This window comes from Microtus pennsylvanicus, chromosome 20 (assembly GCF_037038515.1).
Source record: "Microtus pennsylvanicus isolate mMicPen1 chromosome 20, mMicPen1.hap1, whole genome shotgun sequence".
NCBI classification, from domain to species: domain Eukaryota; kingdom Metazoa; phylum Chordata; class Mammalia; order Rodentia; family Cricetidae; genus Microtus; species Microtus pennsylvanicus.
The window spans coordinates 7449428-7475142 of record NC_134598.1 but is presented as its reverse complement, the minus strand read 5'-3'; the positions used below and the strand labels follow the sequence as shown (position 1 = coordinate 7475142).

The window sequence follows — 25715 nt, the reverse complement described above, 5'->3', positions numbered from 1 at the left end:
TAAAAAAGATTTATTTATTTATTCCTTATGTATACAACATTCTGCCTCCATGTATGCCCGCATGCCAGAAGCGGGTGCCAGATCTTATTACAGATGGTTGTGAGCCACTATGTGGTTGCTGGGAATTGAAACCAGTACCTCTGGAAGAGCAGCCAGTGCTCTTAACCACTGAGCCATCTCTCCAGCCCCTATTACCAAGTTTTAAAAGGGTAGTTTAGATTAATAAAATTTACATAAACTGACATAAACATTAGTAAGTGATAGTACCTCCTTCACGTAGCTCCTGCTTTGTGTGTGGACCATGCTTGTGTATTTGTTGTCTTTGCTTATTGCAGCGTAATTGTTCACATTCCACAGATGACGAAATGAGTGATAGAAAGTTGAGTCGGCTGGTTTTTGTTTATTTTTTTTTTTCTCACAGAACTTTAAATATCAAAGCTGGCGTTAGATCTATTACACTTGCATTGGAAAGTCCGTGCTTGACTGTACTGGGACTCAGAGTCTTTGTGAGAGCATGCTAGTTTTCTTCATGAGTTTAAAATTACTTAAATGTGTGTGGACTTAGTTCTCTCCATGTTCCTTCTTCCCTTTGTTCATCATTTATTGACATTCTGGGAACAGGGTGAGAGGTATTATGTATATAACGTATCCATGTGCCCTTGTGTGTTTTTTTGTGGTGTAAAATATGCCATTAGAGGTATAAATAACCATGTAATAACAATTTTGATAAGTGCTTTAAAAAAAAACAGTAGTGTCTTTCCTTAAGTAGATTACAGAGAAGCATTCTCAGGTGCCTCCTTCCCTGTGGGTAAGTGTAATTAGATTTACAATACAGCTTACTGTAACCTGAGAGGAAGCTTAAAATAGGTTTAGAGAAGTGTTACCACACCAGCGTAATCGAGCCCAGAAATACGAAGACGTTGGCCTTCCAGCAGCCTTTTCACTGTACAGGGAGAATTTTGGTGAAATTTGGTATTGTTCAAGAAAAGTGTGCTATCAAAACAGGTTTTGAAATCTGAATAAATGCCACAGCCACCTTCCAGTTTGAGAGGGTGACTATGGGATTATCGGCCACCTACATCAACTCCCAAAGGAGCGTAAATGTCCACTGTGCCCCTTCCTTTTCTGTCCTGATGGCCATTCCTTCTAATTCTGCTCTGAACATGGAAGAGGCATTGGGTTAGAATTGTGGGTAGAGTATGAATCACCCAAGTGTGAATATTGACCTTTAGATATTGATGTCATTTCATCTAAAATAAAAATTCTATTAAGATAGGAGAGTTTATTTTATTGAAGACATAACACTGGATGGGTGCTAAAACAAGCTAAACAAACAAACAAACAAAAACCCTCCCCTCGCCCTCCCAAACACCAAGAACCAAGTTCTAAGTTGACACATAGAACTTATCTTTTTAGGAGATCAAAAGTTGAAATCTTCAATTTCTGTTTTAGAAAATACTTTAGACGTATGTTATAATTTCATAAATAACTAGCCTTTAAGGAATTTTTGTACTGTAGAAAAATCAGTGACCTGTTTGTGCAATGTTTACTTTCCCCTCAGTGAGCGTGAGGTATAGCCTGACTTCTTCCTTTCTCCTTCCCTCTTTAAAATAGCTGCACAGCCGGGCGGCGGTGGCACACGCCTTTAATCCCAGCACCCGGGAGGCAGAGGCAGGCGGATCTCTGTGAGTTCGAGGCCAGCCTGGTCTACAAGAGCTAGTTCCAGGATAGGAACCAAAAGCTACGGAGAAACCCTGTCTTGAAAAATCCAAAAAATAAGAATAAAAAAAAATAAATAAAATCGCTGCACAGACAACAGAACATGGCTATTTCCTAACAGTTGGAGATACCTTTGTAGTTCCTGGAGAATTTCAGAAGCATGAGACTGTTTCTGAGCCATCAGGGAACGTTCCTAAACTGTAAATGTTGGTGAAAGAAAAGTAAAGCAAGGGTTGCAGCTCTGGTCATCAGTGGAGTCTGGAGAGCATGCTCAGCCCTTTACCGCTAGAACTACTATCCTGTGAGAAGTTCATTGTTGAGAACTTTGCAGGTCACTTGAAAAAGGTAAAAATTAAGTAAAATTTCATAATGTATTAGGTCTGTTCAAGACTTCGAGTTTGGCCACATTCATAGCTGGAGTGCACGCACCCTCAGTATGAGGCTTCCTTTTTACTGCCCTCCCTGAAGATCTAGCCTCTGAGTAAGTCTCCTGATTCTCTTTTGAAAAGTCTTTCTGGTGTGCTGCACTTGTAGGAGAGGAACTTTGAAAGCGGTCTTGAGGAATAAGTAGGAGCTTGCTTAACTGAAAAAAACAGACAGTTCTTTAGTAGGCCCCACACATTCAGGCAGGGAAGACTCAGAGGGGAACTAATATGAAGAGAGCTGGAGGATGAGATTATTTCAGTGTTATAGAACATTTAGAGAAAGCAAAGGAATGTTGTCTTGGGTGGTCTTTTATTTCCTACTTTGGTTTTTATGATTACCACAATGTGGTGGGCTGGTAACAAAGACAAGCCAATGTAAGTGGCTTTAGAATGGGAGGCAAGGTGAAGACAGTTAGCATCAGTGGTAGTAGTGATGAGAAGGCAGCTGAAAACCTCAAGGGAGTGACCAGGGCAGAAACCACACAGAATGGAGACCTTAGAAACTCAGAGGGCATGCCCAGCTGTGAGAAACTGCAAGCTCTGGTTGGGGAAGGAGCTCCAGAAAGCTGTCAAGACTTTAGAGACCAAGGCTCTCCCAGGTCTTGACACCAAGAGCCGGAGTAGTGTCCACTGGGACCTTACCACTCGCAGTGTAGAGTTGAGTGGGCTGGGGGTCTCTGAGCATCCTAGGTCTCTGAGAGCTGTGACAGGAGCAGCTGCTGTCTGCTCTTGGTTGCTGCTGCCTGCTGCAACTCCTCCCTGCTGTTAGAAACCTAGAATTACAATGGCTGCCACATGCAGGGACTGTCATCTGTTCAATGCCAGACTATAAGCTTCCAACTGGAGTATCAGCAGCCAATAATCTATGACTTTTACAGTCCAGAACAAAAGATTTCTAACTCATAGATTAGAACTGTGAACCTGTGAATCTACCAGGACAGCACTTTGACCTTGGGCATTGTAAGGCCTGGGCTTGCTGGCAGTTATCAGCTACCCACTATTCCTATTTAGATGGAGTGAAAGGGCCACATGTTCAATTGGTAACATTAGAATTATGTTTAACTTTTTATTGAAGCTTTGAATGTGTGGAGAAGACACGCCAAGAGGCTGGGAGCATACTCTTAGTTTGGAAGATGTGTCAAGGGTCTGCCCAATATCAAGGAGATTCTAGAAAGACAGCAAAGATTGTATAAAAGACAGGAACCTGTAATTTGGAAATAAAGTATCAATGCCAAAGACAGAGGTAGTCACAGCGGCCATGAAGTCCAAGTTTGAAGCAGATTACTTTAGAAATAAAAGTCGAGTAGAGGTCATGAATTTTATGATGAAGTTATTGATTGCAGTCTCTGAGTATTGATTACCATCATTAATTATGATAGTATTTTGGGATGATGAAAAATAGATCTTGAAGAAATGGTCTCAAAGAAGATAGATGAGTCTTGTTATTCAGGGTGATGTGGCTTTGAAATGAACCTCGATTAAAATGGATTTATTTTCAGGAAGGTGAAAAGATAAAACTCCAATGGCCACAGAAAGATCGCACTGAGCCTTTGCATATACCGCTGTAGACCCAAGTGTGTGGAGAAAAGAAAGTCTAAAGCAGTCTTAGAAATGAAAAGAATTTGGTGGTGATACAGTGTCCTACAAGGTGGAAAAGGATGAGAAAGGCTCCCAAAGTTGTGTGACTAAGCAGAGAGAGTGGCCCAAATAGGAGAATGCACTGCTGGGTGAATACTATGCAGAGACATAAAATTAATCCTTATGGGAAGCTGCTTACTGATAGAGCAATAACCAGAGGGACATCATGGGAACTGGGGCCATCATACTTGTAGGCTTTTAACTGAGTGCACTTTCTTATTTCTGGAAAATATTGCTGTGCCCTGATTTAACACACTTTTCTTTGAAGGAAGTCCACAAGCACACTTCTTGGGGTGCTAGGCTTGTGTTCCTTGCCGCTGAGTTCAGAATAGCAAATAGATGAAATTAATTGGATTTATGCATCTTGTTTTGTGGGTTTGGTTAATATTTGACCAATAAATTCTAATGTTGATATATATGCATATTTTAAAAGTGTTAATGTTTCATTTTTAAAAATTATTCTATAACATTTAGAGTTCATATATCACAATTTTTGCTTATTTGAATCATTCTCAATGGATTAATTTCTCTTGTTACATATTAAACCAATACCATCTTAGCAGTTTGGTAACTCTAATATAAATTAAGCAATTTGAGCTTCCTAAATAGATGCACTTGTCAACAATATATAACAATGAAGTTGTTTTTCAGGGGATGCATGACAGTATTAACTGAAATTTTACAGAAATTCAATAAAGTTTAGCGTGAATATTTTATATAACATGTAGTACATTCATGCATTTGTTATGAATACATTTGGTGTTTATGAAATACATTTTTTAACTGTTTGACTCTGTGGACAGGATGATAAAGCTCAAGCGATCTTGATAATAAGCCCTGCCCTTAAAGCTCTGCAACATCGAAGACTAAAATTAATTGTACCTAGTCTTCCCTGTATCTGAAATGGGGATGTTGACTTTATCAGTATGTTTGGAAAGACTGGAATAGCCAATTTTACCTTCTAGTAATATAAAAAAAATCCATCTGTAGCTCTAATCTGTTTGCTGCAATTTCATATCCTAGAATTTGAAAAGTTGAAAATTTCTTAAAACTGAATTTCACTGTGAGTTCAGTTTCTATTATTTTTGCAGCAACCTTGGCTGTGAAATATTTTTCCCCAAACATTTCTCCAAGGACAACAACTAAATAGGAACAGTGGAATAACCAGGCAAGGACAACTGAAAGTCCCCTGACCAAAATCAGTGATCAGATTCAGGAACACGTCTGCTTTCCTCTGACTCCTGTACTGAAGCCTGAACGGAGGTCTGCCCACGGTAGACATGTGCTCCTAGGACTTCATTAGGAGACTGGAGAATGGAGCAGCTTTGGCTCACCCTCAGCCCCACACTCTCTAGCTGGAAGTCTCTGGGGTCCCTTTTCCATAGCTTTACATCATACCCATCCATCCTAATCATGTGGAAAAGTAGTATTTGTGAAGGAACTTGTGTACAGTTGCCTTCAGAGAAGGAAGGTGGATTTCAATTAAACTGTTTTCTTTATTGCTGTCTGGCTGTTCCTCCTTCATCTTCCATCCCAACGTTTCACTGCTATCTCCACCTCCAGCGTAGTATTATTGTAACTCTACAGGGTGAAATTTTGACTAGACCGGCTGATGTCAATGGCTGTTTGCAATGCATTTTGGCTTTGAGGCTCTTAATGGTTAACTGTTAGCACAGCACAAACAGATTGTAATTGTTCTCAGTGACTGTAGACTTCTTTCATCCTTGACTTGAGTAGGAAGGTAGACCATTTGCATCCCTAGTTCAAAGATACGTGAAGAAAATTCATTCATTCAATATTTCTGCTAAAGCATCAAGATAAAAAAAAGGAAATGTTTAGACTGAAAACAGTTCTCTCTTTTTATTTTTATTCTAAGGCAGTGGGTGCTGTCCCTTTGGCTCCCAGTTGTCTCATGTTTCAGTTGTTTTAGACTTGATTGGAGATGTTAGTTGATAATATTTAGTAAAGAATACAATAGAACTCTGGAGTTGACCATGAGCCTGGCTTCACATTGGAGCCACAGAAAAGACTCTGTAGTTGGATGTAAAGCCTTTTGTAACCTGTCTCCTGACTTTCAGAGGTCACCTTGGTTACTGGATAATCTTAACACAGTGGGTTTGTTTCTAGGGCCAAGTAGGACCTGCTGTCACGCACTAATCATTTCGCTACTAAAGGAATGTTATTGTTTGTCCTTGAATGGCGCCCTTGCATTCTTCCACCTCGAGCGAGTCAGCTGCTGGTCAGCTGATGTGACTCTTATGTGTTTTCCCGTGTCATTAGTCACTGACTTTAAATTCTCCTTCTGTTCACCAGTTGCTTCCAAAACAAACATGTTTTGGGGGCTTCTGTGGAAAGAAAGAGGAGATTTAAGAGAAGGTAGTGGCTAGCTTGGCTGTTGTTTTGTATTCCTTATTAACACTAACTACTATAATAATGCATGGAATTATGAACCAGATATTAATCAATATTTTACTCAAGGAAACTTTTGCTAAGCCCTAATGACCACCAAGTATTCAAAAGCATGATCATGACTAGAAAATGCTTCTGAATTAAAGGAAGAAACTTTCTTCTAAGAGAATTCATTATCTTTCATTTCTCCTGAAAATCTGAATGTGAATCTCAATAGCATTAAATATTTCTGCTGCAGTAACTCTGGCTTCTGAGACAGTCCTTTACTTTGAGCTAGTTTTGACCTGTTAAGGACAGCAGCACAATTGTATTTGATAGCTAAATTCTTCTTCTTTTTTTTATCATGTGAAAATAATATGGTTATTATAATCTTAGAAATTAATAAACAGATTGTCTGTTGAATCCCCTTCTATGTAAACCATGAGGTCAAGCAGTGCTCTCTGATCACGTGAGGAAACTTTGGAGTGCTTACTGGGAAGCTCATGTATTGCCATCTGCTCTGTTGTTTTTGCTCATAGCAAAGGATTTCAGTAAGCTTCCTCTGTGCTGTCCAGCTGCAGACACCTGATTCTTCGTAGTCACACCCGAAAGTTCATTGTATTGGTTTTAGTGATCATAAAAACAAATCACTTTGTGTCTTTTCTCCTTTCCAAGTTAGTGAATTGGACAAAGAAGTAAAAATCATGTTACATAGTTCATAGATTCAAGGAATACAGATGGTCATATTTTAATTATATTCCACGGTGCTTCTGGAACATTGTTCTACTTTCAATGTCTTGCTGAAATATTGCTTTGGATTTTTAGTTAATATTAGTGGAGTTTCTTGTATTTTTATAGAAATTTTAAGTTTTTGTTTTCAACCACACACTCCTTTTATATACATTATCGTTCTAAGAGTACAGGTAAACATCACTCGAACGATAAAAGAAAATGACTTTAAAATCTCAAAAGATAGTTGATTGAAATGAAACGATGTTTTTACAAAAAAAAAAGCCTTAATTTTTATAAATTTGAATTTGGAGAGAAGACATAGAGCTGACATTGTGGTTAGAACACAGGCTTGCTGCTGATGATAATATCAATATTTATCAATACCAATATTTAGCTCATGGAGCTAAATCATCCTTTCATGCCAAATGATGACTTTAAATCAAACTGCAGCATTATAGAGAAAGCCCAGTAGGAATGGCATCGAGGCAAGAGAAAGCTGGATGGTAGAACCTATCCAGACATAGAATTAGATTCCTTCCTGTTAACCTGTGCTGTAGTGATTAAATGTTACTCTCTTTTTGATACTTCTAGGAGTCAAGGTTGGGATGTGCTGCTTTTCTATTGACCTAGACAAAAATATCTGGGCACCGTGAATGCAGAGCAGTTCCTCCCTAGCTGGTGAGTTTCCTTGATGTCCAGTAGTATCTTATTATGTCTGATTTCCCTAACTCATGACATTTGCTGAATTGGGATATTTTAATGTGAACAAATTGTGATTGCCATATTTAATATTGTGTCATAACTGCTTATGATCGTTAAGCAAGTTGGCTTCTGTTGGATACATGCCCCTGGCATGTTTCATCATCTTCATTGTTAAGAGCATAGACTGTAGCCTCTGTTGTCTGGTTTCAACTCTTAGCTCTGATGCTTCCTGATTAAAATCTGTTCAAATTGTTCATATACAATCTTTTCCTCTATAAAATGAGAATATTACAAAGTTTCTTTATATTGGCTATTATGAAAATCATTTAATTTATTGAAGTACTTGGAGCAAATTTGACAGATCTTAGAAGTCAAACAAACTTAACCATTGTTGTGATTGCAGTATTTATTCCTTAGCTAATATTTTCCATAAATTTTATTATCTTTTTAAAGACAATTACACGGAGTGGTGCCCAAAATTTATTAGTGGCTGCCGTTGGGCTAGACATGTTTTAATGATATTAAATATTTTCAACAGCACAGTGTGATATCAGTTAGTTTTTTAAATGCCATGCTTTTAAGGTCATTCTCTCCCTTGTTTAATACTAATTAATTAAATATGAATTATGCACAATTAGCAGACTCTGTAATGCTTCATTTCCTGGGAATCACCTTTCTACCTCAGCCTCTTGGTAGTCAGTCTCCATGCCCGCATTGACATCACTACTCAAACATGCAGTTATCTTGGCACCACCAAGTGCGTATAACATCCTGGAAGAAGGGGCCTCAGTAAGAAATGTTTTGAAAGTAAGGGAAACCTACTCAGAATGTTGCTTTCCATGATGTACTTTAAGAGGCGTTCATTCGGTGGTTGCGTAGAGATGGTCTTCATCTGGCAATGGTGGTGGCTCTAGATAAGAAATGAATATTTGATCAGTCTGCTAGAACTTGGTCATAGGATCTATATTGCAAGATACATATTTGGATTTATTCAGCCCGCATGCAATGCCGACACCCTAAATGGAATGGAGAAGTGGTATCTTTCCAAGGCTTCGGGGCTAACCCCCCAGTGATCCATGAATTGGCATGGATGCACATAGCAAAGTTGGCAGTGTGGTGAGATTTGTTTGCTCCTTGCAGCCACCCCCACACGGGCCAGTGGCACTGTGCTGTGTGTGCCAAGCTGTCTTTAATTGTGCATTTCTGTTATAGAGCAGCCTGTCTGTGCCTGTCTTTGAGCATCCGCTGCTTTCTGTAGGGAAAACAAATCAAAACAAAGCCCATTCTTTACACAGACATCTGAAACACGAGGGAAGCCACTCATTTAAATTGGATACTTAGACATTATATTCACAAGTCTGCTGGATATGTGATTAAGAAGCAGACAGTGACACTGTACTTATAGCTAAATGAGATTTCGGCGTCATTCTCAAATAGAGCTGGCTTATTTGTGGTCCTTCTGTTTCCACGTAACAATTCTACGTTTCCCATGCTTGCTAATTCATATCTCATTTACCTGACAATAGCTGAGAGTCACGGAGTTCTGAGTGGCCGATGATGTGGACATGTACAGCGAGAATTTGGTGGCCTCGGAGATGAATTTGAAGCCTGTACAAGTCATTGCTCTTTTTTGTTTGTCTATTTTCACATCCCAACCAAAAGTTCCCCCTCCTTACTCTCTTCCCTGTTCCTCCCCACACCTCCCATATATTCCCCCCATCCACTCCTCCTGCACTGCTTCTCTTCAGATACAAGTGGGTCTCCCATGGACATCAGTCAGCCATGGTATGTCAAATTGCAGTGATACTAGGCTCCTCTTGCTCTATTAAGGCTGCATGAGGCGATCCTCGGTCACAAAAGCAGACACCAGAATCAGAAACATCCCCTGCTTTCTTTGAAATCTCACAAAAATACCAAGTTACATAAAGATAACATATATGCAGAAGGCCTACCTAGGTCAGTCCCATGCAGGGCTCCTGGTTGTCATGTTAGTCTCTGTGAGCCCCTATGGACCAGGTTAGTTAGTTTCTATGGTTTTTTTTTTTTTTTTTTTTTTTTTTTTTTTTTTTTTTTTTTTTTTTGTGGTTGCCTTGACCCTTCTGGCCCTTACAATCCTTCCTCCTCTTTTTCTATAGGATTGTCCAAGCTTAACCTAATGTTTGGCTGTGGGTCCTCTACATCTATGTCCATCAGTTGCTGGGTGAAGCCTCTCTGATGAGAGTTGGGTTAGCATGAATTGGTTCTGGCTGGTGTGGCCTTCCTCATTGCTCTTTCTTGCTCCTGATTTAACTTAAATCGAGAAGTTAACAAAATAAAGAAGAGAGGAACTATCTGAACTTTAAAAACAAAAGCCTCTGCAATGAGTTAGCAGATGTGTCAGGCATGTTCCATTCCTCAGTATGACTTCTTTATCTCCGGCTCTCTTTCTGGAATTCCTTTCAAGAAGGGTGAGCAAAGCCAGCTAGCTCACCTTTATGGGAAATAAACTGCTCTTCGGCCACACACAGTCACCGTATCCTCATTCTTAGACTTACAATTCTAGTCTGGGTTAACATCACTTCTGCCACACACGGTCATTGACCTCATTCCTAGCATTGAAATTCTGGTCCTGTGGGTTGGCATCTGGACTAAGAACCAATTGGGCTTTTTTTACTTTCAGGTTCAGTTGGCTTTGTAAATGTTTTGGGCAGTATTCTTTTTTTATACATTTTATGCAGTATATTTTGGTCATTTTCTTCTTACCCCTATTCCTGCCTTCCTTCTCGATTCTTCCCACTCACCTACCTGCCTAACTTTATGTTCTTTGTGTTCTTTTTCTCTCCAAAGCAACAACAACAGAAAAAAAAACACAGAACACACACACAAGAAAGAGAGAGACAAAGATCAAAATAAACAAGCAAAACCCCCATAGAACAACAGCAACAAAATGTGCAAGCAAAAGAAAAAATGAGACAAAAAGTCTACAGAAATACTATTGAGTTTTTTGTTTGCTTGTTTTGCTACTTTTGGGCATGGAGCCCTCCCTGAAGTATTGTTCATATACTTGGTGAGACTCCACTGGGCAAACTGGCGTTTTTCTCTGCAAGCAAGCATAAGTTGCCCATAGCTTCCTGGTTAGATGAGGGAACCCATATCCTCTTCCCCTTTCCAGTGCTGTGAATCTGACTCCCTTGAGCCTGTGTGTGCCGTGTATGGGCTGCAACACTCTCTGTGTGTTCACATGTGCATCAGTCCTGTTGGGTTTGGAAGAGGCTGTTTCCTTGAAGTCACCCATCAGCTCTGGCTCTTCCAATCTTTCTGCCCCTGTGCCTTGAGAGGAGGGCCTTGATGAAGATGTCCCATTTAGGACTGAGTGCTACAGAGTCACGCACTCTCTGTACACTGTCCAGCTATGCATTTCTGTGTTAGCTCTCATCTACTATATAAACAATAGCTATCTTTTTCTATTTTTTTTATATTGAAGCCACTGATCTCAGTACAGCAGAACGTTTTTTAGGAGTCATTTTATTGCCTTTTTTTAAATATCACAGTTGTTTTTGCCCTGGATTCCTGGCCTATGTAGTCTCAGGTTCTTGGTCAGCCAAGCAGTATCAGGTAGGTAGGTATTCCATCTCGTGGAGTGGGCCTTAAGTCACATCAGATATTGCTTGGTTCCTTCCACAAGCTTTGGGTCACCATTGCGCTAGCGTATCTTGTATGTAGGGCACCATTGCAGCTCAAAGAGATTGTAGCTGGCTTCATGTTTACATTTCTTTATCGGTATCATTTTTGTACCAAAGATGCTAGAAAGCAGGTGTGAAGGCTCTACCTAGTCTCCAGCTTGAGTTCTCCGTGTTCAGTTTGTTCTGTAGGTGTTGTCTGTAGCAACGAGACCTTGCTGTCAGATTGTGGAGGACAGCTAATAGTCATAGCAACACTTTCCATATTGCATGGGCAGTATTTATACCTAGAAAAAAATTAAACATAGTATTTATTCTTCTCTTCCTCTCACATGGTTCAGAATAATGAATTGAGAGCTCCTGTCAAGGCTAAGCCATTATATTTGATAACGTATGCCTACAAAGTCTAGTCAGAGAGGGTGATGTTTTCATATGTAAGAAAATGGTTCCTCTATATCATCAAGAGAATCAACACCTAGTATTGCTTAACAGCCTTGTGATACAAAAGATGCCTGTAGTAGATAGTTTTATGAGTTTGCTGTCTCACGTGCATTTGCATGTGGTGCTGAGTTAAATCCTACAAGGCTCTACAGGACATTGGTGACTCTAATAAGACTCTGTCTCTATTATGGCTTTAATAATTCTGGCTTGGTAGCACTGTATGCATCTATATTCATCATGAAGAGAGTGCATGTAAGAGAAAAGATTACCGGCCTTGCTTACCTTGACATCCCTCCTAGTCCTGCCATAATGGCTTCTGTATGCTAGCCGCCCACTAAATGTTGGTTAAACTAATTAATTAAGCACAAGGGGAAAAAAGGCAGATTCAGCGAACTTCTTAGAGGCATCTACTCAATTCTTAAACCTGATGTTGCACTAGAGAATGTGGCTTGAATACATAATCAAGTAGAGATTTTAATTTGAATTTATCTCCAGTTTAACTTTCCCTTCTCAGAGGAGGAATCTGCCCTAGAAATGGCCTCACAGAGTGTTCACCTCAAAACCCATCTCTACTGTAATAAGATTCCTGAAAAGGAGCATGGGGTGACCTCTCCAAACTTGCTTAAATTTTTGGGGGGGATGAATAGTTTTTATTTTTTTCCTTTCTTGAAAAATTTGTTACCTAAATGTAGAATGGACAGTAGTGTTATTTTAGCAGATGTGTTTGCCTAACTAACTATGTAAAACCACTAAGTAGGTGGTAAGCCTATGCTATGTAGTCTGTTCAAGGTAAGGAACAGGCTGTAAGTTTACACTGAAAGTAAAAGCCAGTACCTATAACAAAATAAAAAAACCTAGGACCTCAGGCCTATAGTGCAGGGAAGGACTCAAGCAATGAGTTCTGTTAGGCTGTGTAGGGAAACAGGTGAGAGACCCCAAGGCAGAGAGACCCAGTGAGGACTCTGGGGCTAATATGACCCATCAGAGGCAAAGGAGGCCACTATCCTGTGCAGCTATAGAGTCAGCAAGGATAACTAGGATATGCAAAGAAATAGGAGACAGGAAGAGAAGCACTGGAGGCTTATCAAGTCTCAGGTGTGGTACAATTCCCATTAACTGTCTCTGTGCATGAATTTATAATAATGTTCTTCATTTTTAAAAGTTTACTTTTGTTATTATTATTATTATTAATTTGTGTGTTTGCTGTAGCTTCAGGCATGCTCAAAGCTCCTGCTAACTGTGTCTTCTGTATTACTGTGTGTTACCTCTCATCGTTTTATTAGCTTTCTCTTTTTAACATGTCTGTGTCTGAGGATTTCATACAATGTATTTGCTCGTATACTTTCTCTTCTTCTATATCCTCCTAGTTCTTGCCCTCTCTCCTTATTTCTAAATGCAAATTCTTTCTTTCTTAAAAAAATAGAAATAAAATAAAATAAAAACCACTGTCATGGAGTTCCCTTTCTGCTGGCTGATCATTCCTAAGTGTGGGTGGATAGACTTCACTTCATTGAAGAGAACTGCTTTCTCCAATGCGAGCAACTGCCAGCTACAAACAGCGTCTTGATTAGAGATGGTTCCTGTGTTGACTTCCCCTCCTCTGTGCTGTGATTTTCATCTGGCTTGAACTTGTGCAGGCCCTGTACCTGCTCTCAGTCTTTCTGGCTTCACATTAGGCCTGTGTGATCACGACAATGCTGTTTCCTTTAGGTTACTCATTGCCTGTGGCTCCCACAGCCTCTCTGTTCTGCCCCTGGGCAGAAGCTTCTCTGACTGGGGTTCAGGGACAGATTGATCATCTGTCATATGGATACACTTTTCTTCTATTGAGAAGGTTTAATTTTTAGTTATCACCATCAGTGTGTGTGTGTGTGTGTGTGTGTGTGTGTGTGTACGTGCATGGGTGTGGGTGTGTGATGTGTGTACTTGAATACAGATATGCATGTGACATAGCACTAGCAAGGAAGTCAGATAACCTTCTGGACATGTTTCTCTCCTTCCATGTTTATGTGGGTTCTGGGTTCTAAGAATCAAACTTAGGTCACCAGATTTTTAAGGAAAGCGCTTTTATTCATCAACTCATATCACTGGCCCTCTGTTTCTTTGTTGTTGTTTTTTTTCTGACGTCACCAGGTGAAGGGCTTATGCTTTCCTTTAAAACAGCAGTGACAGGTTTTCACCGAAACATTTTAGAATGGCTTAGGAGCTAAGTAATTTATTCGTTAAAGTAGCTTTGAGACATTGCAGAGAACGTTGAAATGCGCGCCCTCGTGTTGTAGTCTGTTGCAGTGGATGGAATACACACTTTAATCATACTATATTTTATTTAAAGAGTTTCTGGAATTTCTGTGGTGGTTGGGTAGGTAGGCAGTTGTGTGTGGTCCCTAATTAGACAGATTTATAGCTAAAATTTGAAGAGTACTGCAATTGTTGAAGTTACAAAGAACCCATGAAATGATGAGAAGATGGATGAGTCTGGATAGTCGGAAACTTGATCTCATACCGAAAAAGAGACATTCTTGCCAGTGTGGACTTTGTACTGGGTCACTGGCAGAGGGTCGGTACATGTGACAGCGTTTGGTCTGGTCCGTGAGAGGGTGATGCCATGGAGTTATGTGAAACCACAGGTTCTGAGATGAAGGATGCTCATCTGTTAGCTGAATACCTACAGTGCTCTATTGACCAGACAACAACCAAAGAAGGAAGGGACCTGAATGTCTCCTTGCCTAAATCACCTTTTCCATGCCTCTGCTCTATTAACTGCCATGAAGGAGAAATGCTCTAAAAAAATACATATTTTTTTGTTTGAAATCGTTGCCCACCCTGTTTTATTTTCCGTTCATATGTTGAAACCTTAAAGGGATTATTCCATGATGCAAATTTGACTGATAGCTCTCTTCATGTCCTTGATATCAACGTTGCAAACAAGACGCCTTTGATGTTGTTGCTCTAAGGAATAATTAGCTCAGGAAATGAACTAGGATTGTTTCCCTCTGCTGTCTGCTTATTGTGACTTCTACTGTATTCTAGAATTCAGAATATAAAATCACAGTCAGTTCTCTTTAGTGAATATGAAGGCAATAGTACTTTTTCCAGGAAAGAAAATAGAAAAATTCCCAGTGAGAAGAACAAATAGATACTCAGATCACGTTGGGAGTATTTTTTGTTTGTTTGTTGTTCAACTAATTTCCTTCTAATATATATACCTGGGCTCTCTATTCTTTATAACTCCTTAGGTTTTTTGATCAGATGAAACGCTTGGGTTTTGCTCAGTCATCCTGGTTTTAACATTCAGCCGTAATGTGCACAACATGAAAACCTCACAGGGGAAATATGCAATGGCTGCCTGAAACTTGGGAATAAGAATATAAACAGATCTATTGCCAAGAACTTATTGTCATGACTCAAGCATGGGGCGAATAACCTCTTCCAAGGTCACACATACTCTTCATTAAGATTTGCAGGGACTATTTCCTCTCTCTCTTGTACCTAACGGACTGGAGCATGTTAACACCTCGGGGGTCTGTATGCACAAACCTTTCTGTGATCATTGCTTTGGAATTACTCTTGAGAACATGTAACCTTGGCAAAGGTTAGACACCTCCTGCCCTGGTCTCCCTAGGGTTCAGTGAGCGTGAGCAGGGCTCTTCTGCATTTGTCTTTCTCAGAGGGAGGCGGAGCCAACACTGCTGTCTTCATCTCACATCCCACAGAATTGGTTGGACAGATACAAGTGTGCAAGTTCTTTATGCTTTGCATATCATATATTTTTGTTAGTTATAAAAGGATAATGGGAAAAAGAAAGCTTGGGTGGCTCATTGGCACAATGGTGCCCGCACCTGCCAGGCCCTGGTCGATATCCTTGCTGTGTGGGGAGTCAAGCCAGCTGAATTTGCTCATTTTCCAACTACAGCAAATGTTAACCCTTAATTTAAGTCCTAGACATATTTGATTTTGGGATAGAATTAAATACAAATAGATATTTAAAATGTTATGACTGTTTAATAGACATAATACTTTGAGTCAGGAAAAATATGTTATATATTTGCAAAACAAGTCTATATAAAATTTGAGCTTTGTAATCTTTACGAGCATGGTCTGTGAACTCAATGTGATTTGATCAGCACCTGGAATTTTTAAGGATTTTACATTGTAAGAGCAGTAAACAAAAGATGTTAAAAGTGCAAAATATATGATCCATATTCTTGACCATCATATAGGTTTTGTGAAGTTATTTATTGATTACAGAATGGCTTTTTTTTTTTTAATTTGGGGGATTACAGCAGAATTACATCATTTCTCCCTTTCCTACCTCTAAAGTTTTATATATCAAATATAAGCATATTTTTGTTTTTCTATTTAGAATAGCTTGTAATACTGAAACAAAATATTAAACATATAGTAGTCTAATGAAGTGAACACTTGTGGTATATTTAATAGTACTTACTTGGTAACACTAGCTATCTTTTCTCTGTATAAGTCTTACTGCTGTCCTTTCAATAGATAAAACAGACGTCAGTGATGTTTATTCTTTAGCAATTTTATTATTAAAGAAACTGAGGTAATCTGTGGAGTTATTTTTAATTGCTTCGTCATTTGTATTACATAAGAAGTTTATCTCAAATAAATGTTCTGAACCCTGAATAGTGTTAGAAATTATACATGAGACATTGTTTCCTGGTCTAAGTTTCTTGGCCCCATCTAGACCAAGTTAAGAAGGCAAAATTGAGTTACCCGTGATTTCAATGTTGTTGGGTCTTAAAATGGAGTTACCCATGATTTAAATGTATGGGTCACCATGTGTGAAAATGAGCTGCTATGTGTGCGCCATGAGAAGCCAAGATTGCAGAGATAATCAGATGCGTTTCCCAAGCAGGCCAGTCTCAGTTGATGAGATAGTGACTTTACCTCTCACCTTAATCTTCCCACAAAGGACGCCAAATGTTAACCAATCAGTTATTTTCAATCCTGGTCTCTCCAAGTTTACAAGGAAAATACTTGAAATGGACATTCTCTCTCTCTCTCTCTCTCTCTCTCTCTCTCTCTCTCTCTCTCTCTCTCTCTCTCTCTCTCTCTCGGGACAGGGTAGGATAGGGTGTTCTGCCTTTTCTTCCTCTGTGTTTCAGACTAACCTGTTGAGCTCAGGCTGCTAGTGGCAGGTAGTGCTGCTTGATTTTAAAATCAAAATCAAGCTGTTCCGTTCATTATGCTAAGTTGCTGCGATCTGTCGTTTGACAGGAGTCACTCAGTGCTGAGCTTTCTTGGGACAAAAATGTGTTTGAAGAGGATTCTGTCAAAATGCCATCTGTGGATTGTTGGATGTTTACTGTGTTGTGGGAAAACCCACACAACCATTTGTCACCATACCAAGACCTCAGTGTTGGTCTGTATTTGTAGAAGGAGAGAATTTCCTTATACTTTTTTTTTTCATTTTAGTTTTTAACTCAAGATTTTAAAAGAAGCAGCAGAAACCTACCTTGTACTTTAGAAAAAAGAAATAATTACTGTATTTAGTCAAATCAGAGTAAATTTCTATTAGAGAATTATCCTTATTAATTGGTTGTTATAATTATTGTGCACATTATTAAACACGTTTGGAAGCATATTTTACAACTGGCTGGTATCTGGTGCTTGGTCTTGAGAACTGAATCTTTCCCTTTGGGAACCGTGTGTCTTGTCTTTGTTTCTCTGTCTGCTGTTGTGATAAAATCCTGTGACCTGGACAACTTGAGGGAGAAAGGTTTTCTTCTGGCTTGTAGTTCAGGCTACCTACCATCCAGCCATCATGGATCACCACAGAGGCAGGGGTTGGGGGGAGTTGTTTTTGTAATGTCCGCCCCCAATAAGGGACAGAGAGCCATGTTGACGCTCTACTCACTTCCCCACTAAGGATCCTCTTTCCAGGGAATGATTGATAAATGTAATAAAGATAATTACACACACTTGCCCACCTGCCCATTTTCTAAGTGGCTCCAGGATTTGTCAAGTTCACCATGAGTGCTTAAACCCCTCCCACTGACTGTGGAGACACTAGTCAGCTGTTTAGTAGAGAGGAATATGGACCTTAGATCCATTAAAACCTAGAAAAAAAAACAAAACTCAGTGTTCCCATACTTAAAATGTTTGCATATTGCCTATGTTATATTGTTTAAAGAATAAAGTGATGGATGCAAATTATTTAGTAAAATGCCTCAGCACTGCAGAGATGGCTCTCAGTGAAGTACCTGATGCATGTGTCCCCCGCACCAATGTAGAAAGCCAAGAGTGACAGCATGCTCTGTCACCACAGCAAGAGGAGGTGCAGCCACGATAGTGGCTGGGGCTCAGTGGCTACCTCAGTCTAGCTGAATCCATGACTTCAGGGTTGCTGAAAGGCCATGTCTCAGTATAAGAAAAAGGTGAAGAATCCCTATCTAGGGAAGACACCTGAAGTCCACTTCAGGCAGCAAAATGAAACCCTGTGACTTTGACCTCTTTAGTATTGTTCATAATACTGTCTTTCCCAATATCAGAATTAGCTACGATTCATAGACACAGCAATGCATATTGTACATAATTTTTGCAGTGTCTTCCAGACATGATATCAAATTACATGATGAGAAAAAGTACCCTTGAAATTGTGCCTACTTCAACAGAGGAGAATCCAGAAGATTAAATGTAACAATTCAAAGTGCCAGACAGGTTACCTTCTTTGACCCTGGATATAATTTAAGCCCCGTCTACACTACACCCTGTGAAGTACAAACTAATTGTGCATGCCATAGCAAGTTCTCCAGAAAGAGAGGGAGCTACCTTTCCCCTATTTGAGAAGAGAGACGGAAGGGAAAGCAGAGAACTGGCCTCTGGAGAGCTGTGTGCAAGTTTGCTCCTGGCTAAAAGTTAATCATCAATCGTCTGTATTTTCAGCTCTGAGTCCCCAACAAGCGGCTAATGCAGCTTTTCTCTCTCTCTCCAGGTAACTTTAAATTTTTACAAACTGTGCTCGTGTTGGCTCTGGTAGATTATAGGCATGGCTCCTTTTTATTCTTTTGATTTGATTTCATGTTTTAAGTTTATTGAAAGACAAATTAAAGCTCATAAATGTTGCCTCGTGGAAAAGTACTTGAGTTCTGAAGTGGACCGAGCTGAGGCTAATGAGAGATTGTGTGCTTGGAGTAGCAAAGAGAATTTTTAAATGTTCTATGAAAGTTACAATTGTGGTTCTTAGCCCTCCTGGCTGAATATGAATTAGCCATAATTATTTAAAAGAAAACCTCACATTATGTAGCCTGCCAAGTTTTGGTTTGGAGGAAAGATTTTAAATCATTGGTACTGAATTTTTGAAAATAAGAGTGATTCTTTATTCACTAAAATGTTATTTGTATCTTATATTATCTTACAATTAAGTGCCTTTTTTTCTTCTATAAGTCATTACGTCTCATAAATATGCGCACTTGACTAAAAGATAGTAAAGCAAACGGCGTGAGTTTGGGTATGTGGGTTAGTTTGGCTGCTTGAGTGGAAAGCGGAGGTGGTCCCACAGCTCTAGGTCATGTGGAACTCCTGCACAGTATTGAGACTACAGAACTCTGCTCATTACATTTCCAGGCTCACAGCTCGCTGCTGAAGGTGACGCTGCCTACCCTGCACAGCTTCAGAATGACTAATTCTGTATTAAGTGTTCTTCACTAAGGGCGCATTGTTCCACCCTAGGAGCATAGGTTAGACAAATTTAATAGCGAGTTTTTGTTGCTAAAGTGTCTGCCTACTGGTATCTTCTTTATTCAACAAACGCCCAAGGCCAAGTAAACTTGTGTTGGTTGGATTTAGACTCAAACCGAATGAGCTCTGTATAGCATCAGCAGCTAGATAGTTCTATGATGCAGCTGAAATTAAATGTCAGAAAGTGACTGATGATTTTGGAGTTGAAATTGGGAGATGGTTGGAACCAGATGAACATTCATTTTATACAAGTGTCCAGAGAGGGGGCATGACGGCGTTATGGACAATACTGTCCATAACTCGAACAAAGCCTCTATTCATGGGCGACAGGTAGGGTTGGTGGTTTATTAACCTGCACTCACGCCGGTTTTGAAAGGGAAATCATATTTTATTCCTTAACCAGTTTGCATGTTAGATCAGAGCTGGCAAAGCCTTCCCAGTTGAAGAGCAGGGGGCAGTGGTATTTTCCGGTTCACCTTTGGCATTGGAACTGTGTTTGTCAGCTTGACTTGTAAAACTGGATCCTGTGTATTTGCTTAGGTTTGTTTAAGTTCTCCATGCAAAATGAGCTTCTCAAAATTCAAAATTAGAATATCAACAGTCACTTTGATGTGCTCAAAAGCAATGTTGAGGAGGTCTGCAATTTATAAGTTCTTAGAAAGCTGAAGATCCCTTAATTAAGGAAATTTAAGAGAGTATTAGATCAAAGGATATAGTAATATACGAATATTCATGTACAGCTTATCGTGATCCACATATAATATGAAGAGAGAGTCATTGTTTGTCATGATGCTCTATAATATTTTAGATACTAAGGAGTAAGACTGTGTGTGTGTTTGTGTGTGTGTGTGTGTGTCAATGTCTCTGTGTCAGTGTCTCTGTGTGTATGTGTGTGTGTGTGTATGTGTGTGTGATATAGAATGTTTGCAGCATGCTTGCAAATGCTCAGGTACACATTCACTTTCACGTGTTTTGAGGCAGGCGCAGGTTTTTCGAGCATTTTCTCCCTTGATCTCCACCTGCCTTAGTGTCTTGAGATAGTCTGTCACTGGACCGGAAGTTCGCTATTTTGACTAGACTGGCTGGCCCATATCCTTATGGAATCCTCCTGTCTCTAACTTTCAATACCAAGGTTACAGGCACACAGCCATACCAGTTTTAAACATGAATGTTAAAATGCTGGGGAATTCCATTTCTGGTCTTCATGTTTGCAGACCAAGCCTTCTTACCCAGTGACAGTGGGGGCTACTGAGTATGAGTCTCAGCACTCCTGAGAAATTTGCTTGGGAATGGGATTTGAGGGGTAAAACAAACTAACTGACCCGGGCACGTTTTTTCTGTGTGCTTTTTTTTTCTTTGGGGGAAGAGGGGCATAAGGGCATTAGGGCATTAGGGCATAAGGCCTATGGGCACAGGCAAAGCATAAGGGTAAAGGGTCAAAAGGGGTGATCTCCACAACACTTTCAGATTGTATAGGTGTACAGACAAGTTAACAACCCCATAGGTGCTAACAGTAATATCAAGCATGCATTTCTATAGAGTCACAAGAAACCAGTGAATCTGGTAAAGAGGTAAGTTAGTCTCAGAGGCAGCATGGCTGTGATGTTCTCCTACAGCTGGGAACACAGTCTTGGTAGCCATACTAACATGCGGTCTTGATTGCTTTAACATCTAGCTGCCTAAGTTAATAGGAATCTCTTTTGGGGGCCTTGGTTTTGACTCCAGCAGGATGACCAGGGCAGAATTTTTCTCTCTGAGGCTAGTTTTAGCAACTCAGGGCTTTTTCCTGAATTAATAGTTAATTTTCTGGGCTATGGTCCTATGTTAGGTGAAACCAAGTTGAAGGGTAAATACAGAATATTGACAGTTTGCTAAGTCAGAGCAGACCAGTAGATCACACCTTCCTGAGTCTGCTGTTAGAGCAGACATACCACTTCCTGTATGAATGTTTGTGGGGGACAATTTTTATGTAGATTTTTTCCTGTGAGAACAAAGGCTTGACAGAATCCTTTTCACACTTTGGCTTTATGGTATCTGGTTGCCCTACAGGAAAAGTCAGGTTTATACAGGGCTACGACACTAAAGAAGGGAGAAATGCTATGATTTCACAAGATTTTTACAGAATTGACAGTGACTTATCCAAAGGACAGATGTCCCTGTAGCTCTACAAAAATGGGTTGCTCCAAGTGGGCTGTCTGTATAGACTTCCCGTGAATAGTCCAATAGATCTGTCGTCTTTCCATTTACTGTGTAATACTTGTGAGCTCACCACACATCGGCACATGTCCCCAGCATGAAGCTAAGTTTTTGAGCTTGATTTACTCACATTTCTTGTTAAAGCTGCAGAATACTCTTCAATTAGCACAAAACAATCAGTGTCTACTCTGAAGTCCTGGGCCTTTTCGTGTTTACTGCTCAGTGTCCTATCACAAGGTTACAAATCAAGTTGCTATCAAGAAGCTTATCTCTGGTTCTCTAGCCCATTATTAGACATGGATAGACTGAACTATGCAATGTTGAAGTTTGTCAACGTTCTCATAGACATTCAATAACACAGAAACATGTAAGATTTCAGATTCTCTTTTAAACCCCCCCCCCAAAAAAAACACAGAAAAGCAACTGGGGATCAATGCCAAGAAGGATGCTGGAGTTGGAAAACCTGCCTTAACAACCACTGACTTTTAAATGATGGGTTAATCACATGACCTGTGAGAACCTCCCCACATTTTATGAGCTATAAGAGGGGCGGTAGCAGTCGTCATGCCTGTGCAGGCCAGTTCACATGATCCTGGTATGTGAAGCATCCTTCCTCACATTCTTAGGTCTGCCCGGACACAGCTGCACTAGGTGGGTGGCTTAGACCAAATGAAAACTCTTCTCATTCCATTTAGGATGCTGAAAGTGTGAAGTAAGATATAGGCTGGACTGCATCTCCTTGTCTTCTCCAGTTCTTGCTGGCAGACTTGGGAACTGGCCCACTTCTTTTAAGCCGGTATCTCTGCAGCAGCCTTGTGCCAGAATTTACATCTAGAATACCCGGCTGACTTCCCTGTGTGTTAAACACTTGTTTCTTGCTTGACTTTTTGGGAGGTGATGGAAACTTTTGGAGGTATGGGTTTGGGGATGTTTGGTTATAGTAGATGTTCCCTTCAGGAGATAGTGAGATTATCAGTCCCCTGCTCTTCCTGACTTTACCTCCCCAGATAGGAAGTGAATCATTTTGTTCTCCTTTACACAATGTATTCCCACAAGCCCAAGGAGAGAATCATGGTCTACATTCTCTAAAGCTGTCAGACAAAATCTGTTTCCTGTCTTTGTAAGTTGGTTATTGGGTTGTTTTTGACATAGAAAATTTACTAACATACTTTGTTTCTAAATAATGAAACACTGAAAAGAAATAGGAGTTAAAGCCGATTTTCAAGAATGTAATATAATCAGGGGATTCCCTGATCTTGATCCTACCCACCCCCACATATATTCATCAGATCCCAGCATCTTTAAGACCAGCCCTTTTATCATTAACTCGTAGTCTACATCCTATCAAAATTAAATGGAGAGACACAGAGTAGGACATATGTTCCAGAAAAAAATTCTTCTCCCCCTGTGGACATCTGAAGCTTTGGTATTCAGTGTCATTAATTCCAGACTAAAATAGGAACAGAGGAAGGAGGAACTCTTCATTCCAAAAAAAAAAAAAAAAAAAAAAAAAAAGGAAGTGGAAAGAAAGGTTTCCTAGTGTAGCTAAACAAGCTCACAGCCAAGCAGAGCAGATTCCAGTGGTATGTGTGCCTGGTACACTGTCTTCCGAGCCAGCCACAGGCGACACCAGCCTCAGCCCAGGGTCCCAGCCCAGGGTCCCAGCCCAGCGTCCCAGCCCAGGGTCTCAGCCCAGGGTCTCAGCCCAGGGTCCCAGCCCAGGGTCTCAGCCCAGGGTCCCAGCCCAGGGTCCCAGCCCAGCGTCCCAGCCCAGGGTCCCAGCCCAGCGTCCCAGCCCAGGGTCTCAGCCCAGGGTCTCAGCCCAGGGTCTCAGCCCAAGGTCCCAGCCCAGGGTCCCAGCCCAGCGTCCCAGCCCAGCGTCCCAGCCCAGGGTCTCAGCCCAGGGTCCCAGCCCAGCGTCCCAGCCCAGGGTCTCAGCCCAGGGTCTCAGCCCAGGGTCCCAGCCCAGGGTCCCAGCCCAGGGTCCCAGCCCAGGGTCTCAGCCCAGGGTCCCAGCCCAGGGTCTCAGCCCAGGGTCCCAGCCCAGGGTCCCAGCCCAGCGTCCCAGCCCAGGGTCCCAGCCCAGCGTCCCAGCCCAGGGTCTCAGCCCAGGGTCTCAGCCCAGGGTCTCAGCCCAAGGTCCCAGCCCAGGGTCCCAGCCCAGGGTCCCAGCCCAGCGTCCCAGCCCAGGGTCTCAGCCCAGGGTCCCAGCCCAGCGTCCCAGCCCAGGGTCTCAGCCCAGGGTCTCAGCCCAGGGTCCCAGCCCAGGGTCCCAGCCCAGGGTCCCAGCCCAGGGTCTCAGCCCAGGGTCCCATTCCATGGTTTCAGCCCAGGGTCTCAGCCCAGGGTCTCAGCCCAGGGTCTCAGCCCAGGGTCCCAGCCCAGGGTCCCAGCCCAGGGTCCCAGCCCAGGGTCTCAGCCCTGCTAAGTCCTGCACCTCAGTTCCATGCACCATCAGTCCTGTTTCTTCCATCCTTGAATTCATCTCTGCCCCCTCATTCCCGGGTATAGTTCATCTCTCTAAAACAAGAAGACACTGTCCTTCCTCTGCAAGCACAGCCATAGTTCTGCCCTCAGATTTCGTCTTTTAGTTTTCTGTTTGTTTCTCCTTTTGCTTTTGTTGCTTTCATGACGGGCTGGCAATGTTTCTGATGTTGGAAGAATTTCAAACATCTGTCACCCATGTGTGCAATGCAAGGGATGCCAGGTCCTCAGACAAGAGGGTCCTTTATGCGTCTTTTTTATATTCTTTTCTGTCTGTCTTGAATTTTTTAAATTTACACATTTCCTTGAATGTTTTATTTCATTCTCATTTATTTTATTCTTTGAGAATTTTGAAAATACATCTGCTGTCCTTTAAATTTTTGAGGTGACAATATAATATAATTTCATCATTTTCTCTTGTCTGTGAACTTTCCCATATATGCCTCCTTGCTCTTTTTCAAACTCATGGTTTCTTTATTATTATTTTTTGTAGTTGTTGCATATTGTACATGTGTATGTATTCATAAATACATAAACACAGCCTGCTCAGTCTGTATAATGTTATTTGTATGTACGTTTTCAGGGCTGACCATTTGGTATTGGATAACCAGTTGGTGCACTCTTCCCCAGGGAAGCCTAAATCTTCACTCTCCGCATTCTTAGCTGCCTGAAGTTCTCTGTCTTGGTTTGAAGCCTCTTGAGGTTTCCCTCTGTACATATTATCATCTCTCTTGGTGTCATCTTTGTTGAGCTCATGGCTAGGAAGTCATGTTGGCGAGAGTTTTCCCGTGTCACTTCTGACATTACTAGGAGCCACGCTCTCACAGTAAACTTTTCTGCTCCTATTCTGCAGTCTCCCCTGAGCTTTAGGTCCAGGAGCCGGGCTGCTGACGTATCACTTGGAACTGGATTCCCCAACTTTTCATTTTAGTTGGTTGCAGTTTTTGGTAATGGACTCCTTCTGTCTCAAAGAGAGTTAACTTGGTGACTGATGAGGATTGCTCTAATGTAGCTAGGGGTTATGCTGGTTATTAATGTGGCTATTGTAGGTTCTTCTTTGGAATTTATGACTTCACCAATCCCAGGGAGTTGGCCAGGTTTCCAGAACCAGGAATAAATTCTTTCTTGTTGAAGAGCTCTGGAGTCTGTTTAGAGAACTATTGGTTACCGCCAAGGCATGTGTGCCACTGCTACACTCTTAAGGTTACTGGATCTTGCTAGCTGTTATGGTTCCTGTGTGTCGTATCTGAGTAGGACTGTCCCTTACTTCACCTTCCTTGGAGTCTTTCATGGTGCCTTCTGGTACCACAAAAACGAGTCCCCAGGAAAAAAACTGTCAGGTTAGTTCCAGCTCAGTGGCCTTTGGGTTCTTTGTCTAAATACATGATGTGTTCAGCATTAAGGATTTGTCTTACACCTTTGGAGGGCAGCCAAGGCAAAAGGAATCACGTGTAATGTTTTCGGAAGGTCTTAAACTCCAGTGACCAACAACTCAAAAGAGGGTATCTCATGCCTGGTGTTTTGGCTACAAACACATATAACTCCCAGTGGATTTGGGGAATTAAATTTAGGTCTTCCAACTTACAAGGCAACTGCTGACTGAGCTACCCTCCCAGCTCTAATTATTTGT

At 41.1% G+C, this 25715-nt stretch overlaps 1 protein-coding gene across 10 annotated transcripts in view; it reads left to right on the top strand.

The window, feature by feature from the left end:
• The window catches only part of Slc16a7 (solute carrier family 16 member 7), a 142086-nt gene that overhangs the window by 40470 nt on the left and 75901 nt on the right, over positions 1 to 25715 (top strand). For 4 of the 10 annotated variants that reach the window (XM_075954803.1, XM_075954804.1, XM_075954805.1 and 1 more), the window contains one exon: positions 7494 to 7580. The exons of 3 other annotated variants lie outside the window; for them this stretch is intronic. The gene's annotated coding sequence lies outside the window, so the exon portion shown is untranslated. Of the gene's footprint in view, positions 1 to 7493; positions 7581 to 18377; positions 18660 to 19456; positions 19736 to 25715 lie in introns of those variants that run through there. 3 more of the 10 variants (XM_075954812.1, XM_075954802.1, XM_075954806.1) reach the window with 3 other exon arrangements.